This window comes from Cyrtonyx montezumae, unplaced genomic scaffold (genome assembly GCF_038088225.1).
Source record: "Cyrtonyx montezumae isolate F1298 unplaced genomic scaffold, pur_monq_1.0 scaffold_5, whole genome shotgun sequence".
Classification (NCBI taxonomy): Eukaryota; Metazoa; Chordata; class Aves; order Galliformes; family Odontophoridae; genus Cyrtonyx; species Cyrtonyx montezumae.
Genome location: NW_027072056.1, coordinates 22,489,521 through 22,511,879, shown reverse-complemented (window position 1 = coordinate 22,511,879; position 22,359 = coordinate 22,489,521). Strand labels below are relative to the sequence as shown.

The 22,359-nt window shown below is 47.9% G+C and overlaps 1 protein-coding gene across 1 annotated transcript in view; it reads right to left on the bottom strand.

Annotated features, from left to right (window-relative positions):
• The window catches only part of SERP1 (stress associated endoplasmic reticulum protein 1), a 312,396-nt gene that overhangs the window by 182,511 nt on the left and 107,526 nt on the right, over positions 1-22,359 (bottom strand). The gene's annotated exons all lie outside the window — the stretch shown is intronic.

Here is a 22,359-nt window from a genome sequence, read left to right as displayed (position 1 = left end):
TTCGGGCATCGGGGAACGACCGCTCCCCCGTGTTCTCCCCCGGCAGCCGCCGGTGACACCGCGCGCTCCCATCGGCCTCGCGGGGAACGGTGCTCCTCCGCCGGTACTTCGTCCCTTCGGGTTTCGCTGAACGGTGCTTGGCGATGGCATGCTGGAGTCGAAAGGGGACGTTAAGGCATCGCCGCCCGACCCGCGAGCTGCGGGACCTTACAGTTACATTTTAAAAGCTGCCTTAATTGTTGCTAAATGACTACGTCTTTATGCAGTCGCTGTTCCGTGAAGTTCAATGCCAGCCCTCTAACCCGAAGGAAGTCTGGCACAGAGTTGAGTTAGGACCTTTGAGGGTACACATCGTGGGGCGGCACCGGAGGCCCCGTGGCCTCTTACCCCTTTCTCAGTGCCTTAATGTCGGTATCTTCCAACACCATCCCGTCTGCCAGCAAAACCCACCGGGCTGGAGGTTCCCTCTCAGCCCCTGATTTGCCCCGGGGCAGCGGACAGCCGCTGAGTTTCAGCGCTCGGGGTGGGACACGCGGGCCGGACCGCTCGGCCGCCTCTCAGACGGCTCCGTCCGCATTACGCTTTTGCTACCGTGTCCAAATTAGTGAAGAATCCGTGGTGCTGGAGAGAACAAGTACTGCAGCAACGCCGCGTGAAGCTCCTGTTCTTTGGCAGAAGTGTCGCAGTTCATCTGCCTGCAAAAGGATTACCGGTGCTTGTGTGTGATACAGTTGCTAAACTCCTACCAGAGTATCTCTCTAAGGAGCTACACAAACCAAAAGTCACTAAGCGTCGCTCCGGAGAGGTTGGTGCTGAGTACAGACAGCTGCTGCTTCCTTGCAGATAAATATTCAGTCCTTTGTGTGAGTTCATAAGTAGATCTGCCTAACAGCTCCTGACAGTCTCACCCACCACTGTATGTATTTTCTGCAGTTTTGAGGATCAGAGGAGGACTGTTTTCAAGGCGTGTCTGAAGAAGGATGCAGGACGCTGCTGGTGATGGAGCAATGCTGGCAGCAAGGAGCTGCCGAGGACCTGCAGGCACATTGTCCAGGTGAGCAGAATGCAGTGAGCTTCTTCAGCCAGGATGTTTCCCACAGAGGTTTCTGATCTTACCATGGAGTTAATATTTGTATCAGAGAAATATTGATATATCAGTATTCTACAAGGATAACCAACCTGTGTGAGGTGGGGATGAACCGATTTACACCTCCCCGTGATGTGATGGCCTCCTGCATTATCACAGCAGTGGTGGCCCCTGTGAAATGTGCAGGGGGATCTCATGTGATTCAGCATGGATCCGGTCAGGATGCAGTGAGCTCCTTGTGCTGCCTGAGACCTCCAGAACGACAGCACAGCTCTGCTGAGCTCCACCATTACATTATTTGCTGATTTTTTTAGGCACTGCCCTGAGAGCCAGGAGGAACACTAGAGACCGCTCTGCCCTATCCACCGACCCTGACTGATAAGAAAAGCACTGCAGGTCTACAGTTGGACATCCTGCTAAAGCTTAACTCCACTCTGAAGGGCAATGCTCAAGTCCTTTCATGAGCTGCTTTGTTCTTTGGGGTTGTTGAGGTCAGGTCCAGAGCAACATGCTCTGGTGTTGTGTTTTGTGTGAGCACGATGTAAAAGATGCTTACAAGTGCTTTGTGTGTCTCCATGGTATGTGGTAGAAGACGGACTGAAGTTTCTTCTGAGTACATTACCCAACAACATAAACTTGAAGAATTGCATTAAAATTAAATGCATATATGTAAAACACACCGCATGCTGTATCAAAGCTTGAAGAAAAGGGTATTCATCCGTGGATCACTATGTGCATTGTAGACAGAACTCTTACTCTGCTTCTGAGAAACACAGTATTCGATTACCACAGCCCACAGAGTTCCCTTCCATAGGGCTGTGCAGTACATGTGGAATATTTTCCATTATAATGCGGCTGTGATTGAACGGGGCTGCCTTGCAAAAAACACCGTGGTTCTACAAACCCATGCTGCTCTTTCTGTTTTGCTGGCCAATTCATTTCTTTAGATGGAATTCATTACTGGGAGAATCAAGGGAGCTTTTTGTTAACTGAAACTATATTTTGGCAAGAAATTGTGGTTGAGTGTAAACGCAGTAGCGCTGGGGAGAGCTATGAAGAAAGTGCTTTGGAGATGGGCTTTCAAAGCAAATTACACAAACCAAACTTAGAATACAATTTCCAGTTCATTTCCTACCATATATGACTTAATTTGCACGAGGAAGGAGGAAAGGCAGCGTTCTGCAATTCCACTTTGTGTGGGTTTTCTCCTCTCGGATGCTGTCAGCTCCCGTCCACGGGTGCTGTTTGCTCTGTCCTTGTGCTGCCGTGCTTCCCGTGCTGCTGCACGCCCTGCAGAGCTGTTGGTTGCAGTGGGGTGGGGGGAGGCACAGCTGAGCCCGCAGGGGCTGGGGGAGGAGCAGCTGCTATGTGGGTGAGCACTGCAGGGCACGTGGACATCTGCAGTAGAGCAGGGCACGAGCCAGCTCTCTTGGACATCAGTTCAGTGTGTCAGTGTAGAATCATCCCTCCAGATTTTGGTTCTGAGATCTTTTTCAAGGAAAGACAGCATCAAAGCCAAGGAGAAGGCCCTGGAACCAAACTGCTCACTTTATTACGTGTCAGCATTACTGAGAACCCTGCACCCTTGGGGAATGGCAGTCCTACAAAGTCAGACGTGCACAGACCTTTCAAACACACGCTCTAACAGAGTGCATCACCGGATGCTCCTATTCTGCTTTTCAATTTTTTTTCTTCTTCTTACTTTTTTGATGAGCACTTTCGTTATCATCTTTGTCAGAGTGAATGAACCAACCCAGTGTGGCTCAGGTTCTGGGGAATGCCGTCACAAAATCAAATGATATATGGAGTGGATGAACCTCTGCCTCTCTGATCAGCTGCCCTGAACACGGCTGCTCCCCGTGCCTCAGTTCCCATCCCACAGCATTCCTGTTCTGCCTCACTCCGTTCCACCTTTTGCTAACCCACCTCTCCCTGTTGTGCAGTTCTCCTTAAAGGTCATTTGTGAAATGTTTTCACGTTCTGCCTTTTTTTTTTTTCACAGCTTGTTGCAGGCCAAATTATTCTAGTGTCTTCTGTGCCAATTCACTGCGTGGTTCCGGATCATGTGTCTCATTTTTCAGAACTGGATCGTCTTAGAGTTTTCTTAAACATGGAAGTAATCCCAAGCAAAACAAAATAAATGATAGAGCAGCATGTCAGCTTCTTTAGGAATAGATTGTTCTAAACTCAAGTTGGAAAAGGAAAGTCCACAGAAAGGTATGGTGTCCAAATCTACCCAAAAACTGAATCCAGTGTGGAGTAATGGCACATCCGCTGAGCACAGGGTTATGCAGCACTCTCTGTAGGACATATTTTTAGTTTCTCACGTTCCCTGTACCTAACCATACCTGCTCCAGACTGCTCTCCAGTGTCAGGATCTCATGCGAGCAGTGGAGCACACTGATGATGCGTTGCAGATAGGTGCACATCTTCGCTCCCAGGGCTGAGTGCTCATGAAATTGAGTAAATTGTGCTTGAAAGATTGTGAAGAAAATTCCAATTCAATATTTGATGAATTCAAGTGCTCAGACATTAAGGGAAAGTTCAGGTAGACCCACAGGGCATACACTCTCCACAAGACTTTAGGCAGTCCTACCATATTTTCCAAAGCAAATACTGCAGAGTTTAGACGTGACCACAATACCTCCAGGATCAGAACCACAAAGAACTCTGGCATTCGAGGGAAGCTTGTGCCCTAAATCAGTTCCTTTAAGCAAACTTTGAAGCTTTTTCTCCCGACTGAAATAGAGGTTACAAACAGAGCAACCAACAGAAGCATCACAAGGCTTTGGTAAGGGCTGACTCAGTGGGTTGTTGGACAGTCTTGAAACAAATCCCACAGCCCCGAGAGTGCCGCGGTGGGGATCTTCAAAATAACACACTAAGGTACAGTTCTTCTGTGGCTCGAGGCCATGCTCAGGCACTTCAGCTTTATTGTGATGAACTGGACAAGCTCCCAGTGAAGCACCCATTGATTCTGCAAACACAATCAGCGTTTTTAAATTGCTTGGGTGTTTGTGTAAATAGTACGGGAACTGCAAGTCACGTCTGCTTTGTGCACTGCTGTGCTACATACAGCTCTGCAAGGAGCCAGGCAATATGACTGAGGAATACAGGGATCAAGGATTGAGTTTTTCTCATTCCTTTAAGTAAAAACAGTCAGGTATGCAGTCTGAACACTGAATGCTGCTAAGGCTTCAATTAATGTTTCTATTAGTGTGGAGAGAGCAAGCAGCTGGTCATGGGAAAACAGATTCCATTCCCATTTCCCTGGGGCAAAATCCCCTGACAACAATCCTGTCACAGTTCACTTTTACCCCTATTTAAGTTAATGGCCTCGTTAACTCTCAGACTCATGGGGCTGACCTCAGAGTGCATCTCAGGTTGGCTGGTCCAGCTCCCACTCCTGCTTCTCTCTCTGTTCCCATTACAGAAGTAAGGATGACTTCAGTGAAACTACAGCAATGTAAAAATCTTAACAGAGGATAGGAAGACTCCTGCTTAGACCTGCTTTCATCTCCTGCTTAGAATGCCCCATGACAGAGAATAGTATCTGAAGTAAAACAGCTAACAGCTGCACTAAAAAATTGGTCCTACACAACACTATCAGGCAGCATCTGAGCAGGGCAAGCAGTTTGCTGGAGAGCAGAGTTAGCTGGGGCTGACTGCAGCCAGCTGGGCACAGTGCTTTCTGTTTGAGGAGAAAGCCTCTGCTCTCTGGCACCAATGTGAGCCCGCGAAAGCTCCATGTGCTGCTTTGGAAAGTGCTGAGTGGTGTCACTGCTGTGAGCTGAGGGTGCTGCCCATCCATCGCAGGGCGTGCCAGTGTTGGGCCAAGTGACAGTCTCACCCAGAAAAAATGAGCTGCTCAGGCAGGAATGGAACACCACATTCCCAGAACATCTCTGGATGTCACGCAGACACTGGTCTTCCTGCAGGACTGCAGTGTGCTGATGGAGAAACGGGCCCACGAGGAACCATGCCTGGCTCTGCTGAGGCACTGCTCCAGGTGCACAGCATGCTTTGTGCCCTAGCTGGGAGCTGGGAGAAGGCTCTGTGCTGTGATATAACATAGCACTGGTGTTGAAGTGGCTCAGGAGATGCTACCAGATCTTTTTGTTTTGATTCCCATTCCTGTTCTAACGGCACTGGCTGTAAAATTGCCATCAAATTAAAAATTAATTAATGTAAAACGTTATATTCACATTTCTTTCTCCACAGAACTGCAGCAGAAGGGTCACTGTGTGCTGCCCAGCCCTGCCGTGCTAACAGGCTGCACCTGGGATGTGACAAACCTACAAACCAACAAACCAACAGGCTGCAGCTGGACACGGTCAGGCATTTCAGCAGCAGTTGGGATAGATGTGGCCTCCTCTGGTCCTGGATGTGGCTGCTGGAGGCTCTGTGTGATGGTGGCTGAGCGGTGTCTCTGGATCCTCACATGTGAAGTCAAGAGGTGATTAATCTTTTCGGGTCGGGGAGGGCTGTTACTGACATCTGCACTGGGTCTGGGCAGGACACCCACTGACTGCAGCTTTTGAACTCCTACCATCTTGTCTGACACAGAGCCTGATAAATCAGCCATGGTGCTGGCGGGTGCATCAAAAAGCTGCTGCTTGGTGCCTCTGGTACAGGCATATGGGCAGCAACCAACCACATTGAGAAAGGTCTGTCTCTTGCCCAGTCAGAAGCACCTTTCTCTTTCACATGCATGGTTATTAGAGATAGACATAAAAAAGAGTCTATCCATCACTTTTTATATTTTAAACAGGAAAAGCTTGTTTAGAGCTCCCCATGCCTTACGAAAATCTGGTATCCTCATTGCGGAAACATATCCTCAAACCGTGTAATTAAATGTGACCTATGATGAGATCTTCAGTCTCTGTTTAGACCACCTTGTGAGCAGAGCTGTTAACCTGCAAACACATTCGAGCAGATGAGCTGAAATGCAGATTCTCCTGCTAAAGTAATACTGCAGGTGCAGACAGGATGCTAATCTCATATATCAGCCAGGAGTGATTTTTAACCACTTGGATTTAAAAAGCAATATTGAAATCAGCTTCTGAAGGGTCTACGTGTGTTCCTTTCTGCTGTGAGGATGCCTAATTGATTTACATGCATGGGATTAGGCAGCAGGATTTCTTTCCTTTCTAATTAATTTAATAGTTTTTATTAAAGGCACTGGAGTGATAGAAATATTTTATTTAATTCTTAGCGTGGTAAAACACTTGTAATGTCATGGCTCCGTGCTCTGGGAAGGAATGTTTCAGCGTGAGCAACTTGGATATATTAGTACCCTGCTGCCTGTGCAATTGAGGGGGAAAAAAGTGACAATAAGAATACCGAGGAACTTTTGTGCCACAAACCCCATGAGTAGGTGCCTTTAAGTAGGGGATTTAACTCCTCTTGTTCTGGCACTTGCCATTCATGTTTTACAGTTGGGCTTGTATTTCCTTATTGCGCTTTACCAGTAACTTTGTCATGCATCAATTGTTTGATGAAAAGTATTTTATGGTGTGTAGGCAGTGTGACTGAGCTTTGAATTTGGAGAAGTTCACCCATTTTCCCATACTTATGCCAACTCATGCACGGCTTTGTCTCGGTTTTGTTCATTGCTGAACGTGAGCTGCGTGGTTCCAAACGTGTGTGTCTGCGCACTGAGGAACGCTGGCAGGTTGGAGGACCATCCCCACCCCTCTGTAGTCCCTGGAGAGCAGTGACTTTCTGCTGCCAAAGCTTCGTTCTCCCCAGCACACGCATCTCCTGTCTCTTTTGGCTCGCCGAGGCATTGCAGAAAGAACACACTGAGTATGTCCAAGAAGTGCTGGGCTCTGCGCAGCCCCGCGGAGCAGGGAGCTGGGCATGACATGGGTTCCTGCCTGCCTTGTCACAGATGAGCCTCCTCGCTCCAGTTCTTTGCCTGAATAGATTCCTACCCTGAAGTCCTGCCAGCACAGCCTGCTGTGCCTCCTCCGCTGCCTTCTGCAGACCCTGGAGGTGCACGCTGGGTTGGGGCTGGAGGTGCTCAACTTACTGTGCTGTGCGTGGTGGTTCAGAAGTGTTACCTGGAAACGTGGCCACTGAACTGAGAGTGCTTCACCACCAGGAGGCATTCAGCACCCGCCGGGCAGTACACGCTCACTCCTGGAGATAGCAAAGTAATTAATCAGCTTTAAAAAAGAAAGTATTATTCTTGTTATAATGTTAAGGGGAAGACTGTACCTCATCGCAGTGTAAGAGTGGCACTACAGACTGACTTACAAAATATGAAATGCGGAAGTATAGTGAATATATCACACATACCCGAGATTAAGTAGATAATCATTAATGACATCATATATTGGTGACAATCAGGATGGCAAAGTTGCTCAATAGCAGATGTTGTTGTTAATGCTGTGACAGTTGCTAGGTGTGGTTGGCTGCTTTCTTAAGTAACAACGAAGTGAATTCAAAGAGCAGTGTTACCTACACATCTGTGAGCCTGTGTAACCTAATGCTGCAGTGCCATGGTGATGGGGGCTGTTCTGGCAATGGATTAATGGGACTCCTAAACCTACCTGCAAACCAAAACCTTGCAGCACTGATACAAGGCATGGGTTATCTTTGCTCATTACGTGCTAAGAAGCAGTGAACTCTGTGTGAGGATGGCCCTGTTCCGTGTCCTCATTTTGTCCCTTAACTGCCTCTATAACAAAGAAGGACACACCTGCTGCCCTCCTCCCCAGGTGAGCGGGTACTGCTCTGCTAACAGAAATGAGACCTGCTTCTTTCAGAGCTGCACACAGATGAGCATTTCTGAACTGTGTCTGATTTCCTGGTTAGAAGTAAATTGAAACTTTGAAAGTGGGGTGATTCGAGGTCATGTGTACTGTTTTTTTCAGTCCTCAACTGCAGCCTCTCTTCTGAAGAGTGGGTAGATTCTGCTCTCTATTTGCCAGCATTTCTAATTAGCCAGAGATCTTCATTATTTTCAGATGTTAGAAGGATGAATCTGATGACTCAGACTTCCTGAGCACAAAACCTACAGGGACTACTGTCAGATAAGCATAGGCTGAGACCCTTGGCTTGGTTAAGACCCCGTGTTATTCTGTGCTCCATTCAATCAATTTGAATCTCGTATAATAACACCTTCTATTGTTTTAATTTTCATACTAGGGTCATGAGGCTGTAGCTGAGCAGTGATCTCTGCTTGTCTTGGGTGCTGAGATCCATCTTAATGGATCTTCACAGTTCCATCTTAATAATGCTGTCCTGGGCAGGAGCTGTTTGAGTGCTGTGCTGCTGAGGTCCTTGCAATAGCTCTCCAATGACCTGTTATGAACTCTGCCTTGATTGTTGCAGACCGGCATTTAAACAATAATAAAAGTTATGTTGTTGTTGATTAGATTTGAGAAGTTTGTGTTCTGCTTTAAAATGGATCGCCCCAGGGAGAAAAACCAAGGCTCCTTCCAAAGGCTGCAGTGCAAACATCTGAGCAGACTTGTCAAGCTGTGTTCTGTGCTCAGCTGGAGCGCGGGGCAGTGCTGTGCAGCTTTTTTTCTCTCCATGGCATGGCCTATGGTTTAAGCTCCCATGCTTCACTTGTGTGCCAGCAGTGGCTGGTGCTGTGTTCCTGACTGGGTACGGATGTCTAAGGTGTGCTTAAGTGTAGAAAGGAGCTCTGTGCAATGTGGGGCTGTATGATGGGACTTGGAGGATGGTGTGGGTGAGTGTGTAAGGTGGGTGTACAGAGAGGAGGCTGCCAGGCTCATGCTGCTGATGGAGTTATCAGTGTAATTCCCAATCAATTCAGTAAAAGTAACAAACTCCTTTACTGCCTGGATCACACCATTGCTTTGTTGCTTAAGAGGAAAGGTGGGATTTTAAAGGTGATTACATGACTAAAGGCATTTCACTCTGAGCTTTGTTTCAGCTCTGAGCTGTGAATTTATAGGAAAGTACATAGATTTGTGTTCCTGGGGCTCAGAAGTCCATAACAAATTGTTTTTATCTGAATAACATTCACTCAAGTCCTGAACTGAAAGACTGATCTGATACATCAGAAGAAGTTTATGGACTTCAATTTTAACAGCATATATTTACCAGTGTATTACTATTTTTGGTATAGTTTTAGACAGTGCTTTCTCTAAGGCACACTTGGAGCTGGGCTTTGTCCCATGAGCACGTGCTGCTAGCTGGAGGTATTTCCTATGCACACCAGGTCCCCCAGTGCTAACTTCTGTGGATGTGTATTAGGGGAGCAGAGGAGGCTGTTGGTACTGTGCTGATTACCTTGATGATACTTTGCTTAATGAAGAAATGAAGGAGCTGGGGAGCCCTTAAGGGTGTGAGCTGGAATGAAAGATTTCTGTATTTGCGTGTATTTAGGGCAAGAGCAGGCTGGTGGAAGATGGAGGTTTCCTACTGTCTCCTGAGTGACTGTGATTATGTTTCATTTGTTTTGGAAACATGCTGTATATTTCTGACTTAGCCGTATGTTTCTGTTGGTTTGTGTCAGAACCATAAGTCAGTTCAGCTGACCTTTCCACTGCTGAATGCAAAACGGTCTCCAAGGATGAATGTTGCAAACTACTCCAAAACGATTTTCTTCCATTAGAAACCTCTTATAGAATGTCACCGCTGTGCTAAAATTTGAGGCACGTGGGTGTACGATCAAAGTACAAGACAGTTTGTACTTTGTTTTACAACACTGCCCCATCCCATCCACCACTGCAGTTGGCACAAAAGCTCCTGCTGCCCCAGTCCTGCAGGGAAGGGGAGAGAGCAGCAGCAGCCCTGAGCAGGGTGCACGGAGCAGTGGGTGCTCTGCTGCGCGGTGTATGGCATGGCTGGGCCAGGCAGAGATCTGCTGGGAGGAGTTGGGCTCTGCAGCTCAGCACCCCTGCGCTCAGCCTGGTGCTACATCATGTTATTTATTAGTTTTCTATTGGAGATGTGGAACAGAGAGCATTTGGAAGCAGCTTGGCAGCCACTAAAGTGCTTTTCTGTTTGTTCCTTGGCTGGAGCTCAGAAATCAAAGGGTGATGCATGAAGAGTCTAAAGCTCTGTCTTATTAAGTCCTTAAGTGGATACAGTTCAAAACCAAAAGAAAAAGTTCATTATCATGCTAAAACGAAATAATGTCTTCAGAAAGCTGGCGATGCTTAACATTGCATGTGACAGTGTAAACGTGACTTCACCCTCTGATGAAAAAAGTAGCAAGTATCATTCGCAGTGTAGCTGAACTTTTATTTACTAAAGGGAAACAAACTCCAGACGAGTGATATAGCATGTTTCACTCACAATATAGCCTCTCAACCAGCAGCTGCCTGGTCAGACACCCACCCTTCCAGATGCTGTCTCTGTCTGAGTTGCATTTAAGAGTGCTGTAGCCCTGCAAGGTGGGGAAGGGCAGGGGCTGGGCATAGCCCCCGGAGCTGGCAGGGAGGGTGGGAGGCCTCCATCCTATCTGCATCTTTCAGTGGGGTGTAGAAGCTCTTCTGACATGGGGAGAAATCGCTGAATTTTTGATTAAGGAGCTCTGAAGGTGACAGAGAGTGAAGGAAGAAGCAGGCAAACTTGTGCCTTCAGGAATGGGAGCTGGAAGAACAATTAATGAAGTGCAATAGCAGCGGAAGGCCAGGCTGGCTCAGCTGCTGATTTAACTTTCCCAGAACTGCTGAAGTGGATGTTCCCGAGCTCGGCTCCCCACGGCTGTGCTCAGGGCTGCTCTGCCCAAGGCCAGGCGGTTCCAAGGCCCTCCCGCCCCTTCTGCACACTGCAATATTCCATGACATGTACGTGTAGCAATGGGCCTGCTCAGGCAGCATCTTCTCTGCAGGAAGGCTCTCAGGCAGCTGTGGGGTTGGGGCACACACCTGAGCTCGGTGTCAGCAGGCAGCAGTGCCTGTTTGCCAAGAGCCTGGTAATGTCTGCTTTGCACTTCTTTAGTTATAGGCATAATGCTCTGCCACTGTGCTTCCCCCCTTCCCTAATAACCCTTCTGTAAGGGGTGGATGCAGCTTTTAATTACTAGTTCCTTTTTTATTTTTTTTCCATTCTGTAATTAGACATACTTTTTCTTTATGGTGTGGCCCACGTTTTAAGCTCCCATGCTTGCCTTGTGTTCCAGCAGTGAGTGGTGCTGCATTGCTGACTTGGGCGTGTGATGTGGAGATGCTTGGGAGAACGTGCTCCGTTGTAACCAAAGGCCCTGGTGCCAGCAGGCTGCACGTGGCCGGGTGCTCCCGGGGCTCCCTGAATCTATGGGTGAGGAAGAGAATGATGTGCAATGAGCGCTTCCTGTATGGTGAATCTGTGATCTACAGATGCATCTACAGATGTTTTGAGCCTGAGCCTCAGCTAGTCCATGCTGACCACCAAAGCCTAGCAGGTGGTGGAGCAGATCATGTGAGCTCACTCTGTTCCTCACTACACAGCTTGGTGGGAGCCTTGGTCTACCATGGGCTGCGAGCTGTGGGCGGTGTTGGGTCATCAGGAATGAACTGCTAGCATCCTGCAGGGCTGTCTTCTGGTACTGCTGGGCTGATGTGGGGTCAGAGTTACAGAGCCACAAGCTTCCTCTTCAGACCTGGTAAGACACATTGCCACTGCATGAATAACCTTTTACTTAGGTCAGGATACCAGCAATAGCTCTTGTTGCATGATTGGAACAAGTAAATAGTTGGGCCAATAATGATTCAGATGTATTTTTTATGAGTAGAACTTCATTGGGCAGTGAGCACTGGCTGACAGTTTTCTCATAGAAGCTAGTAACTCTCTATTAAAAGCTAGTAAGTATGTTCGTTTTCCACAACAGTAAGCTTACTGTCAGTTTTTTTATATGAAGAGAACTGTTGACTCAAGTGGAAAGGAATGTGCCCTTAATTCTTTCAGCAGTTCCTAAACCACATGCTCGACAGCTCTGCTTGGAAATCTGAGCGATGTTTCTCTTATTTCTACAACAGTGTTTGCCTCTAATTTTCATGCTTTCCAACATTTTTCATGATATGAAGAGAAAACGTCTCTTCTTTTTTTTTTTTTTTATTTCCCCTCCCCCCAGTGCTGTCCTTGTGCTGTTGATACTTGGATAATTATTTCCAAAGCAAGCCTGGCTCTCTGTAACATGATATATTCAACATGGTCTTGTATAGAAATTATCAACTGGAAGCTTGTTGCAGTAAACTGGTCTTCATCAAAAGGCCCATATGATGCTCCTTTGTCATGCTGAACTATTCCGCTGTCATCCCAATGTTAATTTATGAAATGAAGCATTTCTCCCTGGCTGAAGTTTAAACGCTTCCCGGTATGTTTATAAAGTGTTGTTTCTGTTCAAAGCACTTGGAAAAGAAATCTGCAGACACCAGCTTTGCTCCTAGTAAATATTACTTTTAGTCACAGAAGACTTTCATCTGAATTTGAGAATGGTTTATGCAGTTTTCTTTACTTTTTAACAGAGCAGAGGCAGTAGTTACTCGCTAGAAGGAGCAAGTATGTCGTCTTACAGAAGCTTAGTTTTTTTTTCTGCACACTGCCTGGCGTTTGACCCGGGACAGTGCATTTAGAGCCACCTTGGGGGTAGTTCTTACCTTCTCTTCTTCAAGCAGAGGCCACATCCCTTAGTGCAGCCGTGGAAGGCAACACTTACTCATTTAACACTGAAAGCTGAGAGCAGGAGGAATAACCTGTGGCTGCATCCTGCCAGAACCATCCCTTCTCCTGCATCTGAACTAAAGTGATCTTTTACTGCCACAAAAGCCCAGGCATCTCGGCCTCCCTGTGTCCCAGCCGTGCCTGCTGGGTACCTATGCATGCTGACATCCTTCTGGGCCGAGCAGTCCCTGCTCTCAGCCTCTTCCCACTGCAGCACTGCTCCAGGCTCTGCAGCATCGTGGCTGCCTTTTGCTGGGCTCTTCCCAGAGTGCCCATATCTGCCGTGCACCAGGGGCTCAGCATCAGACCCAGCACCCCAGGCGTGGCCTCAATGGTGCTGAGCAGAGGGGCAGGGTCACCTCGAGCTGCTCTCAGCTGGCAGTGCTCTCAGTGCAGCCTGAGATGCCTCAGCCTTCTTTGTGGCAAGAGCAACTGTCCTTCCTTTTTTAAAAAATACTTTTTTAGAGGTAAAAAAGTCAATAACTTGGACAACTTAAAAAAAAAAAAAGACCCCGATGTGCTTCTGAGCCCTGCAAAATAAAACTTGCTGGAAAATAAATCATTTTCTGACATTAAGATTAGGCAAGACCACAGAGTCACAGTCTGGAAGTACTTAGATGTCAATTCACATGTTTTTTGGCTTTTAGCATGCTTTATCCGCTGTGTATTTAGCAGATAACCTCTGGCTTTGTTCTTTTTATTTATTTATTTGTTTGTAATGTGATGTTCAAAGTGTCTTCATGGAAACAATATTAGGCAGCTGTGAGAGCAGAATCACACATGTTGGACTGAACCCAGCACTTCTGTGCCATGCTCATCCAGTGAGAGCATTAAGAATAATCAAGAAAAGAATGTTATTCTATTTGGGTTCCTGTGTTGGCCCCAAGGCAGTGCCAAACCCGCAACTTCACCCAGAGCAGCAGCACTGGGGGCTGTGGTTTGGGTGGCAGAGCAGAAGGTGCAGATACTGTGTGATGGAGATGGAATGGTGGAGCTGCTGGGGACCCTGCTCTTGTGGGGGCTTCATCCTACAGATACAAATCCCCCCAGGAACACAGGTGAACCTGGCTTTCCTCGCAGCTTCGTTTTGCATGGCACACAGGATTCCTGCCCGATGCTGTGGCACAGCTTGTTATCCAAACTTCTGTTTGTGGAGTGCTTGGATTCTGTGATGTACAGCACTCTGTTTTGTGCAGTCTTCTCCTGAACTCTCCACTGAACAATGGTCAGAAATGTGCTTTAAAACAGACCTTTGGAGCAGAGCACAATTAATTAAGCTCAGTGTAACACAAAACTTCTTTACTCGCAGCACTTTGGCTCTCTCCAGTGCCAAGCTCTGAGGCAGGCAAGGGGGAATACCGGCGTCCCAATGCGGGCTGCTCTGACCTGAGAGATGAGCTCTGCTTGTTCTCGCCCACCTCTGCTACAAAAGGAACAAGAAACATCTGGCAGAGAGGCCTGACAGGTCAGATCCTTTACATGCAGATACTCTGGAAAGTACTGCAAAAAATGTGGAGCTCAGTTTGCTTTGTTATTGAATCATATTGTGTTTCCCCTCAGCTCTGGGAGAAATTTGTTATGGATGGGCTTTGCTAATGCTGGCTTTTCCCTTTCCCCTTGTAATTTTTTTTCAAGTTTTCTAAAGCAGAGTAAGGATGCCTCGCTGCTTCCTGTAGGCTTTCCCCTTGGAAGCATGCACTGAAAATGCCTGTTGGTTGGTCATGGTGGACCCTGGGGAAGGGCTCAGTGCTGCTGAACTTGGTGCTAGTGGTGCCACAGGAGAATCCAAAATTGCATAGAGATATTTTTCTTTCATGGCATTTCAGTTCATGGTGAGTAGAAATGCTCTGCCTGTGTTATTTAACGTGAATAAATGAGTATTGTAGCAGGAGGAGCAGCACTCTAGTCTTGGCGGGAGGTGTCAGTTGCAGCATGGTGCTGCTCGGGGCAGTGCTGCCCTGGACGTCCTGCAGTGTGAGTTGTGGACAGGATTCTTTTTGCAGCAGGTTTTACCGTTTTATTCTATCTGTAAAAAGGGCAGTGGGAGAACTCCTTGTGTTCCTAAGAGGAACAGTAACCTCAGGAAAACTCACTTTCAGCTGCTGGAAAAAATACAGGAGGTGCCTGGGCATGTCCTCTGCGGGGGGACTCAATGACATTTGTTTTGTAACTGACACGGCAGAGTGGTTCTGCACTCACTCACACCTCCCAGAACTTGGGAGATTTGAGGGGAGGAGACAAAATAGTAATGAATAGGAAGAGAAAAAAGAAGGAAAAAGGCAGGGGATGCCACAAAACTGATGTGGATTTTGTGGCCCTAGAAAATAAAACTTAGAACAGCAAAATGAGAGACTCCTTAAAGTGTTTGCTTTGCATGCACTGCTCTGATGAAGGAAAAGCTGAAGGCATTTGCACAGCAAAGTGTGTGGGGTGGCTCTGCTGCTCTGAATGCTGCAGGGACGAGGCAGCTGTGCAGCCTTGCTGCCATGTTGCTTGCTCTGTCAGTGCATGTGCGGGGACTTCAAGTGGGGTTTAGGTTTAATTTGAGAAGGACTCAAGGTTTCTCATGCTTAAAAATTCCTGGACTGCAGGATGGCTCTGGCTTGGTTGTGCAAAATGTCATTGGTTTCTTTCCCAGTTAAACTCTGTGTTCTTGGCATTAGAATTCTGCTTTGTGTGCAGCGCATAAAGGGGGTGACATCCAGCCAGCACTTGTCCCAGGATATGGGACAGTTTACTCAAAAATGTGGTTTATAAGGTAGGATCAGATTCTACTTCCAGAACTGCGTTATCCAGTGCTCTGTGCTGCTCAAGCAGGAAAGCAGAGCTTGCACACCACCAGTGAGCTGAGGGGTGAGGGGCTGTGTGGACGTGTAAATGCTGCATTTCATGGGCACTCACTCTCAGTATCCCAGGTCGGGCAGATGAGTACAGTGGGTTTTGCTCGGAGTGTTTTATGGATCAGTTCCTCACATGATGCTGCTCCATAGCTCTGAACGCTAGCTGCTCAGGTCACTGTGTCTCAGGATTCAGCTGTTTTAATCAAAGCTCACATGGCTCTTGTTGGATAGAGCAGCAATCGTAGGCTGGGAGCTGGCTCATCCACAGTCACACTCTAACAGATGTTCTGCAGTCAGTGTCTGTGCTCGGGCTGCCATGGGGCGATGCACTGAGGGTGCCATGCAGGGCAGTGGTCTGTGCTCAGAGCAGTGAGATGTTTGCTTTCTTGGCCTGGACCCTCACCTCTGGCAGAGCTCTCTGTGAGGAAACACAGAACAGTTTTATGACATCTGACAACTTTCACATCTCTTCACTGAAATTGTCACATCACCATATACCTTATAAGCTACTGTGCACATTTCCTATTTCCAGAAAGCCTGGCTATGAATGTCACACTTATTTCATAACACCTTTTACCCTGCAATGTTCTGCATCTGTCTTAAAAAAGAACCAGCTCCATTTCTCTCTTACTGTGCTTTCTGATGTGAGTATGTAGGCTCAAGGAAACCCTTGCTATTTACATGGTGTTTCTTCTGTTGAATGCACATTGCTCAGCCTTCCCGAGCCCTTGTGGGCACTGACCCTCCAGATGGGACGGGAGCTCCTCACATGCTGGCTCAGCTTTAGCAGGTGGGATGTTTTCAATCTTCAGAGGAAGGTGTCTGCTCTGGAAGCACACAGTTGTGAGGCTGTGTGAGGCACTGCGGTTTGGCCCATGAGGGCCCTTTCCCTTCTCTTTGGGAGCAGTACTTCTGCTTGCTTCTGTGGGTTTTTGTTTGGGTTGGATTATTAGGGTTTTTTCTTTTTTTTCCTTTTTAATTTTGGGGGAAGGGAAGTGGAAGAAATAACCCTTTTAAAGCTGCAAATGTCACAGAGCTCTGCCAAATTTTAAAGCAGTTAATTTAGAATGTGTTTTATGTACTCTCTCTTGTTTTCCCTCTTTCATCCACCATTGTGCATTCTTTCCTGTCTCAGCCCTTCGGATGCTAATGTAGCAGTAATGCAGAAGAATGTTTGCTTTGGCAGGAGGCTTGGCTGGCATTTTCTCTTCTTAAGTTAATAAGAAAAAAAACATTGGGATCTTGCCAGGTCCGCAGCTTTCTGTTCTTAGCACAGACCCCTCAAGGAGGAGCTGCAAATATCGCACGAAAGACAAAAGGTTCTTAAGGGCTGTAAGGGGAGGCCGGGCTCGGCAGGCACGGTGGTGTTGGGGTGCAGCTGTTGGGCTCCAGGCAGCAGCCCCAGCTCCCCAGCACACATCTCCGCTTAGCCAGGCTGACCCAGCAAGTTCTGCTTGGCTGCAGCTGGTTCCCTGCGCAGTGCTTTGTGTCCATGGAGGTGTCTGTTAGGATGGTTCAGTGGTAGCTGCTGTCCTTCACATTCTTCCCAGTGTGCTGTCTTAAATGGAAACGCTTTCTAAGACACAGCAGTTTCCAGCAAAGCACCTCCAGGCTCAATCAGTCTGTCCAAGCATCCGACCCATCTCCTGAGTGGGACCTCCCAGCCCTGCACCCGTATCCAGGGTGCCCATGGGGTGCAGCCATGCACCCACTGCCTGGGTGCCCCCCCCACGGGCAGTGCAGTGCTGGGGGAGCTGCAGGTGTGTGCTGGAGGGCTTCTCTCCTCCCACTGCTTGTCACCCACCATGCCCACTGCCTTCTTTCAGTGCTGTGTGGTTTCTGTTAAAAGGAACTAGGCCCTGGATCTCAATGGAAATAGGAATTTTTACAGAACAGAAATTACAAAAGCTTTGGTGTTTGTGTGGTGAATGTACACTATGTGAGCAAAGCTGTTCCTACAGAAAACATTGCTGGTGATGTTTAAGGGAAAAGAAGTTTGTCTCCAATGGAAGAAAAGACAAGATCTGTAATCCGAGGCACTGTGCCCAGCAGTGTTCTACTTTGTCAAGGAAAACGTCTTTACACCCCATAGAGTAGACTGGAACTGTTCACATCAGAGCTTTGAAACTGGGACAAGTTTGAGTACCAGAGACAGCGTTACTTCTGGGTGTGTCCTCCTCGCTGCCTGGCTCTTGCTTCTCAGCTGAGCGAGAGCCCTGGTGGGAGTCTGCTCTGTGCTGCTGTAAAGATTACTCTCAGAGTCATCTGTTCTGTGCAGCACTTGAGTCGTTGGTAAGATCTGGGGGGTGATGAATGACATGCTAGAAAACAACTTCTCTCTTTTCCTTTTTAGCTGCTTCAGTTAACATGAGTTTTAGGCTCTTTCCTGGAGTGAAAAGCTTTTTGTTTTGTTTTATACTGAGAGGGTGTTGTGCCTTTAGAGAGAAAGTACGGCCCAGGGAAACTTTTCTCCTTAATATGAAGGAACTGAGGTGATGGGGGCACTGGAGCAGCAGAGCTGGGAGCACTGTGTCTGGATGTGATCCTGGAGTCCTTCTTGGCTTCAAATGATGTTTATGGAACTGAGAGGTCTCTGAAGCACATGGGGTGAAAAGGCCCTTCTGTGTGCTTAAATGTTGACTTTCTGAACGACTTCAAAACTTAATAAAATAAATTTGAAACTATGAAGGATACAGCATGGAGGTAAACTGTGAAGCCCCTCATCTGTGACTACAAGATCATGGGTGACGCAGCACTGACATGTCCAGGTGAGGTGTGACAGCAGTGGCACAGCGTGCTGTCCCGGCCGGGGCTCCCGCGGGTCCTTCCCCACGCTTCCTTCTCCTTCACAGGCACACACTACTGCAGAAGCAAGCTCAGCTTCCTGCGGAGATTTTTCCTCTGGAGTTTGTGGAAATGTGCTGAAAGGAGAGAGTTTTCCACTTGCACAACCGAACTGCATTTGAATTGTCAGCAGGAGCCTGGCCTGGTGCGCAGTCAGCAGGAGGCTGTGTCACATTTCCAGACATAGCTCTTCTATTAATTATTTCATGACCAAGACAAGCCAAGAAGGCTGAATGACATTTCTCACATGTTAGCTCATTCCCATAGATAGTAGCTTTCTTGGCCTCAATGGCTGACTGGGATCTAGTTCTCACTGTGATTTCTTCTGAAAACCTGATGAAAGAAAGTGCTGCTCTTGCTGGAGCACACGGTCTGCGGGACCTCTGCAACAGGAAGGCACGTGGGGAGCACTGCCAGAAGGTCGGGTGGAAGGCATGGGGCCTGGGAAGTGCTCTGGGCATGTCCCATCCTGATATGCAGCCAATGGTCTGGGCAGGATGGGGCTGTACCATGCATCGGTCAGGGTGGGATGCTGGGGGCATGTCTGCTGAGCAGCAGAAGAAACAGACAATGTCTTCCCCTCCCTGCTCCCCCTTGGGATCCAGCTGGTTCAGGTGATGCTGCAGCTTTGGAGCAGCCATCAGAAAGGAGGATGGGGACAGCCTTTGTCCCTACAGTCCAGCTCAGCCCCTGTACATGCCTTTTGCTACCTCCTGGGTGCAGTGTGAGAAGTCAGAGCCGTGGCACGTTGTAGGCAGCTGCAGCTCATGGCTGGGCTGTTTCTGAAAGTGGCTGCCAGCAAAGCACTCTGCAGTGCTCTCTGTTGTACTGTTGGCTTTGTGATTGCCTCTAGAATAGATCCGCTTGGGAAGCTAAAGCCAGAATTGATGTTCCTAGCCAGAAAGAATGCAGTCTGTGGAAAAACAGTGAAAGGTTCTGGTTAAGGCAGGATTACAGCAGGGAAGACAGTAAAAGCTCCTGCTTATGGCAGGGTGTAGGGTTATAGAAGGGATGAAGTTTTGCAGGAACTCGGTTTCCACTTAGTCAGACTGTGATAATTTTATATGTACCTCTTTATGATTTGAAGAGAGACCCCTTCTGAGGCTGGCTTCTCGTGTTCTGTAGAGGCGAACTGTAACTTATTTAACAATTTGAAGAATACTGCTCTCTTGTAAAACTGGGCTTTATTGGAGTTAGTGAAGCTGCAGACAAGTCTTTTAAATTTAGATGGATGGTACACATTGCTCTGAATTGCTCTAGATTCGGATTTAATCGTACAGACCTCCCAAACTGGCAGTTTTGCACTGCTTGCAGAGGGTGAGCATGGCCTCACTGTGTGCTAGCGGCACTGCAGGTACACGCCCACCCGGGAGCTCCTTCCATCCCTCCTGCGGGCGGGTGATGCCCTGGGGTGGTGTATTTCTGATGTCTACGATGCGCTCTCTCTCAGGGCCTGGTGCTGCCCCCAGAGCTGCATCCTCCCGTGTCCTGCTGAGCCGGGAGCGGTGCGAGAAGCGTGCCAGGGGACAGCAGCCGAGAGGAGAGTCGGTTCCATAGGTTCATAGATACGTTAGGCTGGAATGTCACTCTCTGCAGAGTTCTTACACCGGTCTGAGCCGAAAGCAGCCGGAGTCGGCGCGATGAGTGATGAGCAGCCCGCGGGGACACAGTTTTCCTCCCGCTCTGCTCTTTGTTTGCCCGTGGCAAAGTGCAGACTCCTGGAACCTATTTAGCATTTACAGAAGCGGTTTGAGAATTATTTGCTTAGCTTGCACGATTATTATTAGTCAGAAGTGCCTTTATAGGAGTCTCAGTGAATTATGGTTATGGAGAGTTTCCACTTCCTAATGTTCAGTGAGAAGTATTGGGGCTGGCTCTGCAAAACCGCAGCCACGGAGGCAATGGGGCTCAGACCCAGTGCCATTACTGCCATTGCAAACACACTGAGGGCACTGCAGCCTGAGCTGGAGAATCTGGAGGCTCCTGCAGAAGAGCTCACAGAAGTCCTGCTGTGGCACTGGCACCAGCTGGATGCTGTGGGTGCTTGGAGACAGACGTTTCTGTTTAGAAACCTTCAACTAATAAGCACAGGTACTGTAAATTCGTGCCTCTAATTATTACCAGAAATATCTGATACAGCAACACTTCACAGAAAAAAATCTGGGACTAAAACCTGAGCATGATTGTTCTAAGCACTAACTCAGCTGGAATTATTAACATTTCCCGTTGACAGCAGGTACATTGCTGTGGCCTCTTGGTGCTTTCTCCCAGCTCACATGTAAGATAAAAGATTTTAGAGTAGCAGACAAGCAAATACTGCAGTCTGTGCTCCTTAATGTTCCCCCTTGCCCTGGCCAGCATCTCAGACTCTGGGGTTGCTTAGTTTGGGGCCCAGTGCTTTCAATTTGGAATGAGAATTCCATAAAATTCAGCCAGCTGAGAATGGAGGTGAGGGAAGCAATGGCTGTGAGCTGCAGAGCTGCATCTCCAGCTCTGTAGAAGAGCAGTGCTGGGGCTGTACAGTGCGATGCTGTTGTTCTGTCCTCGCTTTCCTAAACTGTGCTGCCCCTCAGAGAGCTATTTTTAATTCTAATTTGTTTCTGCAGCCTCTGGTGGTGCCTCCTGTTCTGTTTGGATCTCATGGCTTAGCAAGCTGCAGCAGCACTAGTGCAGGCCACCTACTGAGCATTGCCATGTCACCCATCAGGGACCATCAGCTGTTGGGCTCTATCCAGAACATTGTAGATACCAACAGAATTCAATTTTAAATAGTCATTATCCTAGGTACCATTGCTAGTTTCCTTGTCAGTGTTCATCTGCACATTTGTTCTAAGGTGTACTAGATCCGATACAGCCTCGCTGTGGAGCAGTGCTGTGTGCTGCAGGTCTGGGCAGCAGCTGGTGAACCATGCATCTGTGCCTGAGCCTGCCCTGCCACGTGCCTTCAGTGACAAGGGGTGGTGAAGAGCTGCTGCTGTGCTGAGCTGGACATCAGCCTTCCCCTTACATTGTGGCTATAGTGCTGTTGGGATACAAACATCTCCAAGTGTTCATTTGGAAGACAGACTGCAAAAGTAATGGAATTCTGGCTTTCATTGTGCCTCTGCCTCGTCTGCTATTGGAATTACTGTCCAGAATGGCTCTGATTTGACAGCACTTTGATACCCCTCACGTTCTGCAGCAGCACAACAGGAACACGTACAGACCTCTTCTCCCATTCCCCACCCTCAGTGTGCCCGTAGGCTCTGCAGCACCCACAGCTTGCTCGTGTCAGAAATCGGCCTTCCATATGCTCCTGTGGCTCTGCATGTGTGTCCTCACGTTCGTAAGAAGTAAAATTGATGTTTGAGTCAAATACTTCATTTTGAAGACCTCAGAAGTAAGCGCAGATCTGCTTAGAATATCCCGTTTCCAAATCCTGATGCTAATGAGCTCTTCAGAATGATTTGGATGAAGATCCAAACGCTTTAATGGTGTTAGGGCCACCATGTGTTTCTGGACGTGGTTGTCATGCTCAGGAGCACTGCATGAGGTAAATGTCAGCTTCACTTTCTGTGAATTTGGTTTTTTTTTTTTGTGGGTTTTTTTTTTTGTGGGTTTGTTTTAGTTTGGGCTTTGAATGTGTGCTCAGTACACACATTTGTTTCCATTTATGCAACTTACAATTCAGTAACACACAACAGATGGGAGAACAATATCCAAAAGAACAATACCCAGATCATCTTGTATTAAACATCACACGAGTGCCACCTCCTATGAAAACAGGCCCCAAATCCACTTCCATCAGCAGCACTGAAAAGTAGAGGCAATGATGATGAGGATGGAAGTGCAGGTCGCTGAAACACTGAGGGTGCAGCCAGCTCTGTGCTCCAGGGCCATATGTACAGCTGCTGCACACACAGCCAATGCTGCTCAGCACACACAGAATCCCACGGGTGGATTTTCAGGCCTGCCTGT